General features: G+C 45.2%; 1 protein-coding gene across 2 annotated transcripts in view; it reads left to right on the top strand.

Moving 5' to 3' along the window:
- The window catches only part of CPT2 (carnitine palmitoyltransferase 2), a 347,899-nt gene that overhangs the window by 238,870 nt on the left and 93,306 nt on the right, over positions 1-15,723 (top strand). The window lies entirely within an intron of this gene.

Raw genomic sequence — 15,723 nt, 5'->3', positions numbered from 1 at the left:
AACAAATTTTGGGAATTACCTTTGAGATTGTGGACATATGCGAAAAAGGCCTTGTGATTGTCCTTAGAGGATGTGGCCAATTTGGACTTGAAGTTAGCCTTAGAGGATTTCACCAGTGACCTTATTTGCTTGTTCAGACAAAGGAGAGATTGATTTCAACTTGGCACCTGCTCCTTCTTGGTCCTGGACAGCAATTTTTTCCTTTTATAAGCCTGTTTATTGCTGTTTCCTTGAGGAAGACAATTTGGTCCTGTCAGGTATTGCTGAGTCCATGCAGCTATATAGGTGCTTAAATAGTTTTTTGGTGTAGACTTGGACATTAGTGCTTGATTCAACTGAAGGGATGGTGGCTGTGAAGCTGCTTATACCTGCTCTCAGGAGGTTGTAGTCAGCTTAGAAAAGTTTATTTTTGTTCGACCCTGGCAAGGGGGGGGGGGGTCAAGGGAGATGGTGACTTCGAAAGTGATTGCATTATGGCCGGATCTTACTAAGGAGGATAAGACTGTAAGAGTGCTACAGTGGCTACTCTTGTTGGTTAGTGCCAGGTCCAGGATATATTCACCTCTTGTGGGGGTGTCGACCAGCTGATCCAATGCATTGGCAAAGTCGAGGAATCTCTGGGCGTTCGTGTTTGAGCTAGAATAGGTCTTCCACTGTATCATTGGGTAGTTAAAGTTGCCCAGGATGAAGGTAGAGGGTTGAATCATGATGGATTCAAGTAAGTCCAGCTAGGTGGATTGGGCCTCCTGAGTGATGGTTGGGGTTCTGTTACTAGCTAAGATTTGAATAGGTGTTTTGTCAATAGTTAACTGAACCTGGAGTGTCTCCTGTGCGTCATACTGTTTGACCAGCCTGGAGGTGTGCATGTCTTTGATAAATATTGAAGCTGCACATCCTTTGGCTTTGTAGCCCTCTGTTTAGGGTCTGAAAGTATGGTAGGACAAGTAACCTGGTAAAGCTGGAGTGTTCTTCCAGAGCAAGGAATTCTTGCAATGAATGCAGTTTCATGTTAAGACTCCTAGCGTTTAGCAACATGACCTTTACATTTTGTTTAGAAGAATTTTTCACATTGGTAATTTTGTCCTCATGACTTTGTCTAACAAAGGCAGTATGGGGGAGGCAAGAGCCATTGCCAGAAACCTAAAGTCCAGGGGAGACAGATGAAGTCCATCTCTGGCAAAGCATTGTGATCTGTCAATCATGTCCTCCCAGGCTGTCCGGTACTGGATCCCCTTGGAATGACACCAGAAACTAAGCCAGTCATTTTCTGTTTGTACCGAGGCATCATTCTGGGTGACGGTAGAATGCTGCTTAAGGCTAGGGACATACCTGCCTGGAACACGTATTCAGCAAGCTCAGTCATGCCTCTTCATATAGTCCAGAGAGGTACATCTCAAATCATTCACACCAGCATGGACTATGAGGGTCATAACAGTGCCTGTTGTTGAGAGACTTGAGTGCGTGAGTGATATGGTGGATTTAATACCTGACAAGCAACTTACCGTGACTTTCCCCTTGTATAGCCTGGTGAGGGGCACATCTGTGCGTCTCACAATAGTCTCCTATTACTAGTATGTTGGGTTTTTGGCTGGGCCTTAGGGGCTGAGAGACATAGGCATGTGTACTGTGTGTGGTGCTTGGTGTGGTGGGTTGTGATGTGCGTCTGTGCTTTTGCCTCGGAGGTCTCTTTTGTTTAGGTATGTTTTAGTTGAGAACCTCCACATATGTAGGAATGTACTGTAGAGGTGTGGGTGGTGTTAGAGGTGTGGTGTTTGTGCAGACAACCTTCTCAGTGCCAGATGTACTGGCTTGTGATTGAGACAACAAGCATTCTAGGTTCTTAATGTAATTGCATCTCTCACATTTTGTGTTCCTAGGTGGTAGAAGAAGAGAGTTGTCTGTGTACACGAGGCAGTTGCTACACTGTATCAGAATGACCATATCAACAAGACTAGCAGGAGAAGCCACAGGAAATTGTCTGTCCATGGTTGTCAGAATCTGTGGAAGAGAGGTAAAGGATGGTAGAGTGGGTACTATCAGAATAGAGTACCTATAGGTGTGAGTAGGGCTGGATAAAATTACAGTAATTACAAGGGAGGGCATCAGTTACACAGGAGTGCAGGTAAGGGAAAAGAATGCAACAGAGATACCTCACAATGGGTTAAAAGAGTGGCAGTGCGCAATGACCAGACAAGAACAACACCCTGCAAACACAGGATATAAATACCAGAAAAGATGGAAGAATGTGTAGAAGCTGAAATTACTACCCAATCCTGGTAGCCCCTGCTCTTTCAACCAATCACTCGTGCTAGTGAAGGTCAGGCAGCCCTGTTACTCTCACTAACAGTGAAGACAAGACACTACCAGCAGAACATGGTTGCCAGAAACACAGGAAACTCAACAAGCAAAACAACCAGGCCTGGATAACAGCAGGCTTCTATCCAGACTTTGCTACCTGACTAGAACACAGAAACCACACAAAAAATGCAGCAAAGCATTCACAAACAGAAAATACAACTCTCAGTATGAAAAAACGGTAATAAAAATAGAATTAGTGTAATGAAACACTATCCTCCAGTTTTAACATTAGCCAGAGATGCCAGGCTATCATCTTCTGTAATCTGCATTTTCACAGCTTCTCAGAAAAGTTCCACTACAAAGCATCATCATAGTAAATGGAAGAGGTTTTCAATCTAGATGAATTCCAAAGTTCTAGATCCCTTTTCAGCTCCAGTCCCTTCTACTGTACAGTACTTTGCCGAATTATTTCATGCTGGTTCTAGCTACTCCACAATCAAGCTACAGCTAGTAGCAATTTCAAATTTTCATTACAGGCCAGGACAGTTTGTCTGTAATCTTTGAAGATTTCAAAAGCATCTTTAAAGGAAACCTTTCTTCTTAGGCCACCCTTTAGGAATCTTGTTCCTGCATGGGATTTAACTATTATGTTATAGGCTTTGACACAACCTCCATTCAAACCAGCAGCTTTATTTGATTTGAAATTCATTACTTGGAAAACTTTTTTTCTGGTGGCTGTAACTTCAGCCATAAGAATATCTGAACTGCGAGCACTTTCCAGCCACCTTATTTGATTTTTCTTACAGACAGGGTGTTTCTTAGAACCATCACATCATTTCATCCAAAGGTGGCATCTGAAACTAATATCAAAATTTTAACCTACCTGTATTCTTTCCACATTTTTCCAACAAGGGTAAATATAAGATCTGATGTTGTTAATCTTCATTCATTCCTTACTGTTGAGAATCGGTTCCGTCCTCAGAACCGAGCCAGCCTTTTACCAAGCTCGTACTAACCCTAAACTTTCAAGCTAAGATTTTACCCACAATGCCCTCTTCCCTGTTACCTCAGATTTGCTGCGTTGCCGTAAAGACGTGCCAAGCCCAGCTCTCAATAAGCTAAGTATTTAAAATTATTTTATAACTGTCCATTTGAATTTTCTTGCCTTTTCCTGTCTGAATCTTTCTGTTAGTCTTATCGGACTTCCCACTACCCTCCCTGTCTTTCTTAAAACTCCCTTTATGGTAATCTCTCATTATCTTATTAGGTATTTTCTGATATACCATCGTTGGTATTTTCTCTTCTCCTTAAACACTTTTCTTCTTCAAATAAAAAAATAAATAAATAAAAAAGGGGACTTTTCCTCTTTTATCATGTGTGTGTGTGTCCATTATGTCAGAGAAAAAGGCACCACTGGTTTCAAGCAGTGCGACCAATGTGGCCGTAAATTACCACATTCAGATACCCATGACCTATGTGTTTACTGTTTGAGCATCCCGCATCTTTCTGTCCAACTGCCTCGCGGAATTTGCAAAGATTTCTCTTCGAGTACACTCAGTGAGCATAAAAATAAGTTGATTTTAAAAGGCCTCCTCAAAACTCCCTTTTCAGAGGCTATCTCTGGGACGGAGGGTTCATCCCCTCCTAGTAAACATCACAAGAAAAGGTCTCATTCCATTCCATCCCAAAAAGTCTACCAAATTGGATCTGTCGGTTCCATCTCTTCGGCTCCATCCTCGGCACTGTCATCCTTGACTATATCTCTGATTTCTACCTCGGCGGACCTTAGCAGTCACTGAACCAGTCTCGGTACTGACGTCATCGTTGCAAGCATTTATAGCACCGACACACTTTGCACCATGTACTGCTTTGGAACCGTTGTTGGTTCCTCTCGAACCTAAATTGAATTTCCCAATGCCTTCTACAGCAGCCAGAACCAGCTATTCACCCTCAGTAGACCCTTTACTTGGGCATCAGTATAGCCCCTTTTTAGAATGGCCTGAATCACCATCGGGAATGTCCATGCATTCCACTAGGAGCCTTTCAGAATTAGACGTAGTGCACCTTGTCGATCAGCTGCTGACGGCAAGAGGGATCCCCACCCCAGCTAAGCTTACACTCCCAATTGGAGGTAGCGAAATTTCTCCACAGACTCAAGGTTTTTCCCCTCCTTCAACGTCTGTGCAAGCTTCAAAGCCCTCTGATCCGACATCTTCTTTGGCGCCCACTGCTTCGGCTCCACTGGTGAAACTCACCGTGGTGTTGGAGCCGTCCCTTTGGCTTCTGGTGCATTCGGCGCCTAGTCTCTCTCAGGACCGTGTCTGTCCCATTAGCAGTAGAATGTATGGCTCAGCACCGATTTTTTTTTCTACGGCACTGTCCATGGTTCCGGTAGTCTTCTCGGTGTGTAGCCCTTCTGAGACTCCTTGCCTGGTCCGTCGGAGCAGGGTGTGACCTTGGGTCTGAGGTTGTCCTGCTCTGTTCCAGGCTCCCATCCTTCTTCAGGCGGGCCAGCTTTCCAGGCAGTGGAGAGGCCCTTGCCCTCAGTAGGTTAGCCTTTGGTGTCGGAGCCATTACCCCTCCTTCGCTGTTTGAGTCGCAACTGACAGAAGCCACTTTCACAGGACACGGGTACAAAAGCCTCAGGACACCCTGCCCCAGGGTGCTGCTTCTTCGGGGTCTTCCCCAGAAGGTCCCACTGAGCAAGTACACCATAAGAAATCATGCAAGAGGAAGCATGTAGACTCCCCTGAAGAGTCTTTAACTGAAGACACAGATTACGATGAAGGGGAAGGGTCCCCACTGTCACCCCTTGAGGAGGTCTCCTTTGGAGACATTCTAGAAATATTGAAAGAGAGGGGTGGCTAGAAGCCCTCCAACACTTCCTCCGAGGAGTCCGTGTTCCTGCAGGCTTTTTGTGCTCGGCCACATACCTCCTGAATGACCCACCCGCAGATGAGCTCATCCAGCTAGTAGTGCAGCATGCTTGGGAAAGTCCTGACACCATTGAATCGATCCCACGGAGGACAGACAAAATTTTATCACCCCCTGAGCAAAACCCCCATTGGTCAAAGGGTCTTCCAGTAGACGCCATGGTGGTGGCAGATGCTACCAGGAAAGAACTGGCTGAGGAGAGCCAGACTGTTCACTCACCTAACAAGGAGTCTCAGGCAGTGGACAGACTAGGGAAGCGAGTCTTTGTTTCATCGACCTTCACAGCTAGGTCTTTGAACTATTTGGCACACTTCACCAGCCTCCAGAGAGACTTGATCACTGAACTCTCCAAAAACTTAGCAGGAGCTGTGTCTGATGAGGTCTGTGACAAGGTTGCCTCACAACTAGCTACACTTGAATCCATTTCCAACTCCTCCATGCGTCTGATTTCTCATGCTACGGAAGGAACTGCCCAGAGCAAGTGGGTTCAGGCATTGTCATGGGACACCATGCCTGGATGCACCTTTGTGACTTTGCGGACCCCTTTAAGTCCCCCTTCCTGAATGCTCCAATAGAAGCCTCTTCACTATTCGAACCTAAAGTTTAAGACACGATGGCCAGGTGCGAGCAAGACAGCAAGACTCTTTCTGCCATGGGTGTACGTTTTTCCGCTCCTCGGTGTTCATACACTAGAAGCCAGAGGAGTGGAAAGATGTGGCACAAAAAAATCACAGCGTCCTTTTCGTGACGCACGTGGCGAGTATACCCCTAGAAGCAGAGGGGATAACTCAAACAGGAGGTTCCCCTTTAGGGGCAAAGGAGGCCTGCGTAACCAAACCAGAGCTCCAGAGATTCGATGTTCATTGTGTTTCACTGTTGCAGTCATTACTCTTGGGTTATCCTGCTGGCAGGCTACCCACAGTCGGCCAGAATTCCAAAGTCTTGGTCCAGCGTCGGTTGCTGTAACCTCTTCCCTGACGTCAGTGCGCCAGGGGTATAAAAAGATGCAGCCGACACCATTTTCTTCAGTCTTTCTTGCAGCGCGGTGCCCGAAGCAAAAGCAGTTCGCAAATGCCGGTCGGCCGATTCCTGAGATTTTCAAATCCGAAGTGTTCATTAAAGCTAAGTACCCCATTGGGGAAACTTTTTTCTTGCTCCAGACCGATGTCAGAAAAAGTTAACAATTGTATTTCTTGTGGGAAGCAAATACCTCATAAGGATTTTCACTCTTACTGTATTCCTTGCCTAGGCCCTGATCACAACGTTGCTAGTTGTCAGTTTTGTGCTAGATTTAACCAACGCACTATCAAGCGTCTGTTTGATTTTGCATTTCATTACTTTGGCCGAAGATTTAACTATATAATGCCGTCAGATCAGCCGACAACCGGAGTTTACAAAAAACGCAAGGACAAGGAAAAGGATAGGCATCCGAGGTCCAAAACCGATGACGAAGCCTCTTCTAGGCCAGTCGACGGTTCTCAGTGAGGTGCCTTCGCAGCCCCTGGCGCCCGCTACCTCAGAGCCACAGGCTTCTTCTGACTCCCACATGGAGCTGACTGGGCTTCTGGATACTCAAGGTATTGGACACTCAGAAATCATTCCCTCAGATGGGTCCGGAGCCGCTGAGCAGGCATCGGCTTCTGAGGGTGTCTTCAGACCTACACAACTTTATATCAAGCCATCTTCAGCTTCAAAGACAAAGACTAAAGCAGCATTAAAGACAAAGAAGCAAGTACAGCATTCTCCTACTCAGACTTCCATGCCTAAAAAACAGGTGCTCAAAATGGCCGAAGACCTAATTACCTTGATCAGGGGTTCCCATCCCCCTCTTGATAAAAGGCCTAGGCAAGAGACAGAGTATGCTTCTTCTGATCAGGTTTCTATTTCCTCTGATTCCTCTTCTGAACAGGATTACTCCATGCTTCCCTATGAGGATTCTGATGTTGAAGAATCCATTCCTTCAGCCTCTCCTCCTGAGGATTATTCTTTTGGGGAAACCCTGCATACCATGAGGGAACATTTCCACTGGGAGAGCCAAGATTATTCTGAATCTAAGAAAAGGCTCAGAGACTTTCTGCTACTTCCTCAGCACAGACCCCTTGCTATTCCACCTGTTCTAGACATTGTAGATGATGTATTTTCAGAGTCCGGCCTGTGCCCAGACTCTCTACCCCCTGCTCCTGGTAAGCCAGACAAGATACTACAGGGTCCTGGCTTCTCATAAATTCCTGTATAAAAACCCCGCTGCTGACCCAGAAACTATATCTCAGGGTCCCAAGGGGGTTAAAGCTTCCACTGCAAAAAGCCCTGCCCCTCTGATAGGGATTCCAGGGCTCTAGAAAGATGGGGGGGGAAAAGTCTACATTTCTGCTACCCTGGCGGTAAGGGCCTTAAATTGTCAGTTTCATATGCTTAAGTATCAGCAATATTTAATGTCACTGCTTACAGAAAATGTTGACAAATACTGAATGTTCAGAGAACAAGGAATTGCAGGAGTTATTGCATGCAGCTGAACAAGTGGGAAAGCATACTTTGCAATGTGGTTATGATTCACTGGAGGCCTCTTGCAGGGCCGCTGTTACAGGTTCTGTTATTAGAAGGCATGCTTGGTTAAAGGAACAAAATCTGCCTGATTATGTTAAAGCAAAATTATTAGATGCACCATTACAGCATGATACTTTGTTTGATACTAAAGCAGAAGAAGTGTTGAAAACAATGGAGGATAAAGCAAAATCTATGCAGACAGTCAAGGATTTCTTACAGGTACAGCCACCCAGATTTAGCAGAAACTGGCCTTCTAAAAATTGGCCCTTTCCAGTGTCAGACAGACCACAAAGAGGCAGATACAGGTGTCCCAGAGGCAGAGCTCAGTCCCAAGGGTCATACAGGCCTAAGCAATGGGGTGCGCCTACCTCCAAAAGCAGAGAAGATAAATCACGAACCTTACAGGAAACAGTCCCAATGACTTTCCTCTACCAGATCCAAGCACTTTTCTTTTGACAGCCCCCTTAGGGGGGAAAACTAGCACTTTTTTCAACAAATTGGCAAAGGATTACCCAAGACAAATGGGTCCTGAACATAGTGTCCCAAGGCTACAGGTTCCATTTCCACACTCTACCAAGGTCAAAAGGTATGCCAGACCTGCCACACAATCAATGGGCAGAGGCACAAAAACAAATTACAGCCCTCATGGACATGAGGGCCATTCAGCAAGTACCACAACAAGAGCAGGGGCAAGGATTTTACTCCAGACTTTTCCTAGTACCCAGAAAGGACAAAACCTGGAGACCAATACTGGACCTGTATATACTAAATACATTTCTGGAAGTTCCAAAATTCAAGATGTTGACTCTACAGCAGCTACTGCCCATGCTGGGCACGAGGGCATGGCTCGTAACTTTGGACCTAAAAGAGGCATACCTGTATGTCCCAATCAGACAATCTTGCAGAAGATACCTCAGATTCATAGCAGACTCAATGCATTACCAATTCTCTGCACTGCCCTTTGGCTTATCTACTGTGCCCAGGGTCTTCACAAAGTGCCTGGCACCAGTAATTGCGTTTTGCAGACAAAAAGGAATTCAAATATATCCCTACTTGGACGACTGCCTAATTCAAGCAGAGAACAAAGACATTCTTCTAAAGCATCTGGCTTTTGTAAAAAGATTATTAATTGGCCTAGGGTACACAGTAAACGAAAAGAAATCAAAACTAGTGCCCTCTCAAGAGATAATATTCCTGGGTGCAAGCCTAAATACAACTGCCCAGATGGCTTATCTCACTCCAGACAAACAAAAGCAACTGACTACTTACTTCAAGAATTTTGCAACAAAAACCCACTTATCTGCAATGAACATCCTGCAAGCCTTGGGTTTCATGGCATCCTGCATTCTACTAATTCCATATGCCAGACTGCATGAGGAAACTACAATGGTATCTAAAAAGTATTTAGACTCCGCATTGCCACAGCCTGGAGACAGTAATTGCACTCATTCCCTGCCTGCAACAGGAGTTTCGATGGTGAGCAGAAGCCTGTCACCACAACACGGGTCTGTCATTCAATTTACCTACAGCCAGACAGACACTGACAACGGATGCATCAGATTATGCCTGGGGAGCCCATATGGCAGGAAAATGTATTCAGGGCACATGGCCTGCAAACCAGATGCATCTTCACATCAACCAAAAAGAGATGCTAGCTGTTCAAAATGCCCTGACAGCTTTCAAGGACCTGCTTCATCCAGGACAGTTACTGATAAAGACAGACAACACTACAGTTATGTGGTACATAAACAAGCAGGGAGGTACACATTCCTACCCCCTCTGCAGACAAGCAATGACCTTATGGGACACAGCATTGGCTTTTCAAGTTCACCTGCAAGCACAATTCCTGCCAGGAAAAACAAATACTCTGGCAGACGAACTAAGCAGAAACCTCATGGATCCCCACGAATGGAAACTGGATCCACAAGTCTTCAGCATGATAATAAGGAAATGGGGATGCCCAGACATAGATCTATTTACCTCCCCTCACAACTGCCAATTGCAGAGATTTTGCACAAGGATTTATCACAAGCAAGCATGGAAAGTGGACGCTCTATCCTTCAGCTGGAAAAATCTAACAGTATATGCCTTTCCCCCTCTGCCTCTCCTTCCCAGGGTACTCCTAAAGGTCAGACAAGAGAAGCCAAAAATGATACTGATTGCACCAGACTGGCCACGCCAGCACTGGTACCCAATCCTAAAGAGCTTGTCTCGTGGTCCAGCATGGATACTGCCTCAAACTTCTCACTTGCTGACCCAACAAAACAATCAGGTCCTGCATAGCCAACTCAGGACCTTAAATCTGGCAGCATGGCGGATAATGTAGCCATTCAGAACACTCCTCTTTCCAAAGCTGTTATGGATGTTATCTTGGAGGCCAGGAGGCCCAGTACCAAAAAATCTTATGCAGAAAAATGGAAGAGATTCTGTGCTTGGAACCAGGAACAAGGCATTGACACGTGTGTACCAAATATCCCTCAGATTTTACAATACCGAACTGAGATGCTAAACAAAGGCCTTTCTTTCTCATCTATTAAGATTCATGCCTCTGCCATTTCAGCCCATTACAATATGGAACCACCTATCTTTTCTCACCCATTAATAAGGCAGTACCTCAGAGGGGCCAAAAACATTAGGCCCCCAAGGAGAGCACCAGTTCCGGCCTGGGACCTCAATTATGTTTTGGAAAGACTCACACTGCCTCCTTTCGAGCCAGCATCAACAACAGATATAAAATACTTATCCTGGAAAACAGCTCTGCTCCTAGCAATAACCTCTGCAAGGCGAGTCTCGGAGTTACAAGCACTCATGGCTGTGCAACCTTTCATCATTTTTCATCCAGACAGGGTTTCTCTGAGGACAAACCCTACATTTATGCCTAAGGTGGTGTCCAGTGTGGCCCTTAACCAAACCATTCACTTGCCAAACTTTTATCCTAATCCACAGAACAAGGGTGAAAAAATTCTGCATTCTTTGGACATACACAGGCAGTTACAATTCTACTTGGACAGAACTAAAGCTTTCAGAAAGACTGAGCAACTTTTACTGTTATATGCTGCAGGATCACAAGGAAAGGCTATCTCAAAACAGACTATTTCAAAATGGATAGGCCATTGCATCCATTTCTGTTATTTTCAGCATGGCAAATCAGTGCCTAAGGGTATTAGGCCTCATTCCACCAGAGCAGCAGCCACTTCAGCAGCCTTCCTCAGAGGAGTACCAACCAAAGATATCTTCGAGGCTGCAACTTGGAGTTCAGTGCACACCTTCACAAAGCACTACCACTTACCTCTTTACTCTAAGTCCAGAGCAGGCTTCGCCACTGCAGTTCTGCAGGGCCTCATAGCCTCTCCTAATCCTATTTAGCCCAGCCACCCCTTCCTCAGCTTTGGGATTCTACCCAAGAGTAATGACTGCAACAGTGAAACACGATGAACATAGTACAGTTGTGTACCTACCATAAATGTAGATGTTCGAGTGTATTCACTGTTGCAGTCCAGGTTACCCACCCACCATCCCCCTTTTCTTTGCTGGGACTTATCTGCACTTCTCTATCCTGTACAACCTATTTGGTGTATTTGCTTGTAGATGAAGGACATGTTATTTTTATGCATGCATTTTTATTGGCATATTTTTCAGCCTTCCAATTTGGGGCACCTGACATCTGGGGCAAGAAAAACTGAAGAAAATGGCGTCTGCTGCATCTTTTATACCCCTGGTGCACTGACATCAGGGAAGAGGCGACAGCAACTGATGCCGGACGAAGACTTTGGAATTCTGGCCGACTGCGCGTAGCCTGCCAGCAGGATAACCCAAGAGTAATGACTGCAACAGTGAATACACTCTAACATCTACATTTATGGTAGGTACACAACTGTACTTTCTCCGGACAGCCCTAGCAGCACTCCTGAAGAGCGATCTGATTGCTTTCCTCTGGAAGCAGTCAGGGGACATTTTTCCTTGTACCATTCTGCCCGGCAAACAATATCAACAGATATCAATATCAACCTCTACATCACCCCTCCTTCCCGAAGTTCCACCCAGTCAAAAGGAAGCAGCAGCACTAGAGATTCAACAGCTGCTCCAAAAAATTCATCCAACCAGTCCCACCAGACCAAATAGGATCTGAATTTTACTCAAGATTCTTTTTAGTGCCAAAAAAGATAGGGGACTGGAGACCAATCCTAGATTTCAGTATATTAAACAAATTTGTCAAACAGGAGAAATTCCGGATGGTCACGGTTCAGTCTATCCTCCCCTTACTGGAGAAAGGCGATTGGATGTGCTCAATAGATCTTCAGGATGTGTATTACCATATAAAAATGGACAAGCGCTCCATAAGATACCTCCGCTTCCATCTAGGAGCCAATCACTTATAAATTCCGAGGGCTGCCCTTTGGACTCTGTACAGCCCCCAGAGTGTTCACCAAGTGTATGGCAGTAGTAACAGCTCACTTGAGACTTCAAGGATTCTGAGTGTTTCCATATCTGGACAGTTAGCTCCTCACCACCCCCCACCAAGCATCTACTGGAAGAGAGACCCTTATGTATACTCTGAAAATAACTCAACACCTGGGAATGTCAATAAACTGGAAGAAGTGTAAACTAACTCCATCCCAATCTCTGGAATTCATAGGTGTACTCCTAGACACGAAAAATTGCCTAGCGTCTTTACCAGATCACAGGCTCCAAAGGATAAGATCCCAAGTTTGAATGATACTCTGTCAAGACCTATCCCCGGCCCGATCAGTACTTCAGCTTCTAGGCTGTATGGCAGCATGAATCACTATAGTACCTCTGGCGAGGTTCTATATGAGGCTTCTCCAATGGTTACTGCCAACCCAGTGGTCCCCCTTATGACACCCATTGTCCTTCCAGATCCGAATAACGCAGAGATGCAAACAGGACTTAATGTGGTAGAGGAAGCCAGTCAGACGACAATGGTCTTGACCCTTTTTGCCTCCATCAGCCCAAGGCCACTGTAACCACGGATGCTTCCCTTATGGGGTGGGGAGGCTTTATCAGGGCAAGACCATCCAAGGCACCTGGTCAGAGACAGAGGCCCGATTGCATATCAGTGTCCTGGAACTGAGGGCGGTGCTTATAGCATTGCAGGCATTTCATTCCATCCTTCCATCTGGGACCATTGCAATTCAGTCAGACAACATGTCAGTGGTCTGATACATCACCAAGTAAGGGGGAACCAAATCCTACCCTCTATGTCGAGAAACCATGAGAATTTGGCAATGGGCGATAGCTTCCAACCGCTGATAGCAACGCACATTCTCGGGAGCTCTAACGTGATTGCGGACAAACTGAGCAGATACATTATTCAGCCTCACGAGTGGTCCCTCAGTCCTCTGATGGCAGCAAAAATTTTCAACCACTGGGGCCAGCCTTCCTGTGACCTATTTGCCTCCCCAATAAACCACAAATGCAGCAACTATTTTGCCCTAATCCCCCCGCAGGGGGAGTCACCGATGGACGCTCTGGTTCACGATTGGCCCTCGAGTCTTCTATATGCCTTCTTCCCTCTCGCAATTCATGAAGAAATCCCTTCAGTTGAGTAGCAAAGTAATTCTCATTGCTCCCTATTGGCTTCGACAAGTTTCCTTTTCTTTGGCCTCACCTCCTGGATCAACCATGGATTCTAGATCCCTCCCCGGAGTTGATCTCACACCCACAAGGATTGATTCACCCGAACATTCCCAGTCTCAAGCTGACAGCTTGGTTCCTCCACTTCCAGTGATTGTCAGGCAGAGTAACCTCACCTCCCCAGTGCGTAATATTCTTATGGCTTCTCATAAACCATCCACCGGAAGGACTTATCTCAGCAAATGGAAAAAATTCCTTATATGGATACAGAAAAAGAATTTAGGCTCTTTTACAGCCCCTATTTTTGTGATTCTTGAATATCTAGTAAACCTTCTTGATTCAGGGGCTTCAGCCTCAACTATTCGAGTACACTTGGCTGCCATTTCGAATTTTCATAATGGATTCCAAGAATCTTCCCTTATGTCCCACAGACTCTGCAAGATGTTCTTAAAGGGTGTTATCCATATTAGACTTCCTTTCAGGGAACCAATAAAACCTTGGGACCTTTCATTACTATTACAGTCTCTAACAGGACCTCCCTTTGAACCTGCCTCAAATTGCGACTTAAAGTTCCTATCATGAAAATCACTATTTTTCATAGCCATCATGTCAGCCTGACGCATATCAGATCTTCAAGCTTTGTGCATCAAACGCCCCTACATGACTTTTCATGAAGACAGAGTATCACTCCGAACTAACCCATCTTTCTTGCCCAAGCTCTTTTCAGAACTATCGATTAACCAGACAATTGACCTACCAGTATTTTTTCCTAACTAGTCTAATAGAGGGGAGTATTGTCTTCACTCATTCGATGTGCATAGACAACTACATTTTTATCTTGATAGAACAAAACCTTTTCAGAAAACAGATCAATTATTTGTAGTCTGTTCAGGATCCAGAATGGGGTGTCCTGTCACAAAATTTACTTTAGCCAAATGATTGAGAAATTGCCTCATGTTCATTTATGACAAAAGTAATATCTCTTTGCCCGGTAGAGTCAGAGCCCATTCTACCAGATCAGTAGCCACTTCTGCGGCTTTTCATGCAAGACCCTCCTTGAATGACATTTGTGCAGCCGCAACTTGGACCAACCCTCATACCTTCATCACTCATTACAAATTGGATTTGGGCTCCAGGGGAGGAGCATCCTTCGGTTCAGTGGTGCTCAGGAACATCCTTCCATAAGGGCTTCCCAGGAACAAAGGTAGCTGGGGACTCTGTCCCAACAGTAAGGAATGTATGAAGATTACCAACATCAGATAAAGAAGTTATGTCTTGCCATAATGTTCCATCTGTGTTGTTGATCTTCATTCATTCATCACTTCCCACCCTCCTTCCCCCTCCAAAGGCTCCTGGGAAATGGCATTGGGTCCTATGGCTGTTCAATAGGTTTATTCTGACCAGAGACAGCCTCTGCTTTATTGATACCTGGCAAACTTGATCTGAGGCAACAGGGAAGAGGGCACTGTGGATAAAATCTTAGCTCGAAAGTTTAGGGCTGGCATGAGCTTGGTAAAAGGCTGGCTCAGTTCTGAGGACTGAACCGATTCCCAGCAGTAATGAATGAATGAAGATCAACAACACAGGTGGAACGTTATGGTAAGACATAAAAGTTTATCAACTGCCTTTTTACCTCCATAGAGCAAAGACATATAGAAAATCAGACCAATTTTATTTGTTGACTTTTCAGAACAGAGACAGGGAAAGGCTGTATGTACAGTAACACTCTCCAGGTGGTTTCTGCTTGCATCTCCTTTGTATACACTAAAAGAGGTCTGACTCTGCAAGTTGAACCAAAACCTTATTCCACAAGAGCAGTTGCTACTTTTGCTGCACTTGCAAAAAGACTTCCCATTGATGACATCTGTGCAGCAGTTACTTGGTCTATAACCCACACCTTTATTTCTCATAAGTTAGATGAGCAGTCTAGGGCTTGCTCGTCCTTTGGCTCCACCGTATTCAGGAATGTCCTTCAGTGAGTCCACCCAGACCTTAGGGATTGGGAATGTGTCCCACAGATGAATTAGACAAAAACAGACAACATTAGATACGAAAATTATGTACTTAGCAAAGCAATAGATAAATGTCTGATTTTTCATCCAGTTCAACATCCCACCCTCCAACCTCCTTCCAAAGTGTCATGGCAAACCTTATAGTGATTGTGCTTTGGTTGCCCTTGTATGACAAGCCCTGCTGTTGCGTTTATATCCCATACTTAGTATGTTGTTGTGGTATGGTACAAGTTTTCAGGGTAACATGAGGAACTCTCCACTATGAGGCAAATTCGATCTGAGGTGATTAGGTGGAACTCTAGGAATTATGAGTAGGGGAGGACTCAGAGCCCTGAAGCAG

Source organism: Protopterus annectens, chromosome 10.part0 (genome assembly GCF_019279795.1).
Source record: "Protopterus annectens isolate FY-2018-M chromosome 10.part0, PAN1.0, whole genome shotgun sequence".
Lineage (NCBI taxonomy): Eukaryota > Metazoa > Chordata > Ceratodontiformes > Protopteridae > Protopterus > Protopterus annectens.
This window is presented reverse-complemented; position numbering and strand designations above follow the sequence as displayed.